Here is a 2,801-nt window from a genome sequence, read left to right on the forward strand (position 1 = left end):
TAAGTTAGGAACTTAAGTAATATTGTAATTCCTTTAAATAGGAAAAATAGGAAGAGAAAAATTGTCTATTCCTTTTTCCCTCTAAGATAGAAGTATGTGCTGTGTGTTTATTATCCCACTGAATATAGGAGAGACAGATTCCTAGGACTCTACCACTAGTATTTCTCAGTAGCATGAAGGTAGCAGATGAGGCATCTGGGTAGAATTTGAAGATAAGAGGGTCATGCAGTGTGCATGAACTGTCAAATTCCTTGATGGCTTTAATGACTGTATTTATCCGATCAGTAATTTAAAACAGCATCTAATAGTTGGAGTTACGGCACAGTCACAGGATACATTTAATTATGCAAAAATCTGTGTTTTCAGCTCTTGACATCTGCTCCCTCTTAGTCATTAGACTAATGGCTGTGTACTAATGCTACCAAGAACAATCATTTTCTTGTGGTCTGGTAATAAAAAGGAAAAAGAAGAGTGCTGTACTTTGCAGTTAATGGAAGAGACAAAGCCATGTCAAGATTATGGTGACAGTTAATCATTTCTATAATGAACATTATCTTTTTGTTGTCAAACTTCAGCTTTTTTCCCCCTCCTTTTTTCAGTTATGCTGAGGAAGAATGAAGACATGTTCTTACTATGAAGCTTGTTTTCTGCTCCCTCCCCCAGCCTTTAAGAAACAGCCTTCCTAATAGGAAAATTAATTTTTTACAGAGTAATACAAGAAACGTTACTTGTTTAAATGTTTTGCTCTTATTTGCAAGTCCTAAGGCTTTCTTTTAACAGCTACAGATAAAAATCCTGTTGTTTTCTCCATGGTTTCCTCTTTTCTGATGATTAGTATGACAGCATGCAAAAAGGACAGAGGTGTGCAACTCTTTTTGCTCATTTGAGTTCTCTGTTTACTCCTTGTGCCCCATTTTTGCACATTGGATTGATTGATGAAGAAGATACAGCAGGAAAAAAACCAAACATCCAAGTAAGGATCTTTTATATATATATATATAATATATATAGTAATAGTGTGGCTGGTACAGCTTTATAAATGTGGCTGCTTTTGACCTTAGCAGCTACAGTGTCATTATAGAATGATGCTTTACTGATTGATCTTTGGAATTCTACACTCTTAATTGAACTTGCCTTGAAAACATACTGTTGCTTTCTGGAAAAATAACAGACACTGGAACTTAAAATGGCTTATTGCTTGCATTAGAGAACACTTAAGAGTCTTTATTTCTTTAAAAATCATCTTTAGTTGTTTCCTTTGCTGGGGATACCTATCAAGCGAAGTGTCTGATCACAGTTGTTTGCATGCATTAGGGCTGCCTGGCTTTTAAGGGAAGTGTAGTTCCTTCAGTAGAATTATTCCAGCAAAACCCATAGTAACTCTTTCACCGCCAGGAAAGATGATTGGAAGGACTTAGAATCTACCCAATTCAGAGGAAAATAATTTTTGAATAGCAGTGGATTTTATTGATGCAACTGTAAGAGGAATACTATTTATCAATAAGGCTTATCATTATTTATGGCAGTTACTATCCAATACCTGTTGCTACCAGGCTTTCTACAAAACTTATTTTAATAAATATAAGTGATTTCTGATACAAGGATAAATGTTGTGGGTTTTGTTTTACTCAAACAAGTTTTGTATGTTTTAACAGATGTTTTGACAATGTGATATTGAATGTATTTTGGACTCTGCTCTTGTAGAGTTAGTATATTTAACTTGGAGATTTTGTCTTTATAAGGTACAATGATAATACGTCATAGCCTGGGAATAATAAGAAATTGAAATTAAGGAATGGAAGACAGTAAAATGCACCTCAAATTTTAACCAAAATCTTTTAATGGAGGGCAAGAATTGTGCCAGTATTTAATGTATGCTGGAAAGTTAATTTGGTTAAAATCTCAGAATGCAATGTGAAGCTTTTGCTTTCACAGGTTTTTACATATGTATTTCCAATGGAGCCAAAAACCCCCCTTGGCTTTTCATAAATGTAACTATGATTTCAGCAGAAATAAAACGATTGATTAACATTTAGATGATTATTCTTCAGAAGTATCACCCAGGCACTTTTTCCTTTTTTATAGAGTTCCCAGTGAGATCACAAAATTTCCTTTATCGCCGTCGGAAGACCAGCCAAGCTCCTCCCTCCATCCCTCCCCCAGCCATCCCAGTACAAAAGAAAACTTTCCACATGGGAGTTTGCTGGGTAGAGGGGATGTTCTTTGGAGTGGAATGGTGAAGGGGAGAAAAAGGAAGACTTTCAGTCTCTTTGCAGATGCAAGCTAGCTGAAATTAGCTTCAGAAATCAACGTGAAATTTGTGGTTTTTTTATTTTGCAGGGGTTGTTTGTAAGTATTTTGGTTTTGCTAAATATTTGTATGCTATGAGAAAACTCAATTGCTAATTTTCTTAATTTAAATCTAGGTATGTTTGATCAAAATATTTAGGAATTATACATGCAAGTTTGTATATACACAAGCGAATACGTGCACATATGCTTTTCAAATGGAGGGTGTGGGTTCGTTTTAGGTGCAAGGAGCATGTGCATCAGAAAATGTGACTTTAAGGTAGAACTGCTGTATTGCTGTAAACCTGCAGCTCTTCCTCTAGTTTACATGTGGCAGTATAAGATTTTACTAAACGTTAATGTATTTCTTATATTAACTACTAACCTGGTTCTGTTGGTTTGTTAAATTGGCTTATGCACAGTAGTCCTCGAATTTCATAGAATCATGGAATTATATGATTTGCTTTAGTACTATTTAGTCTGAGGTGTATTTATCTTAAAATAGTGACATTT

This window comes from Chaetura pelagica, unplaced genomic scaffold, assembly GCF_000747805.2.
Source record: "Chaetura pelagica isolate M959 unplaced genomic scaffold, ChaPel_1.0 scaffold199, whole genome shotgun sequence".
Taxonomy (NCBI): domain Eukaryota; kingdom Metazoa; phylum Chordata; class Aves; order Apodiformes; family Apodidae; genus Chaetura; species Chaetura pelagica.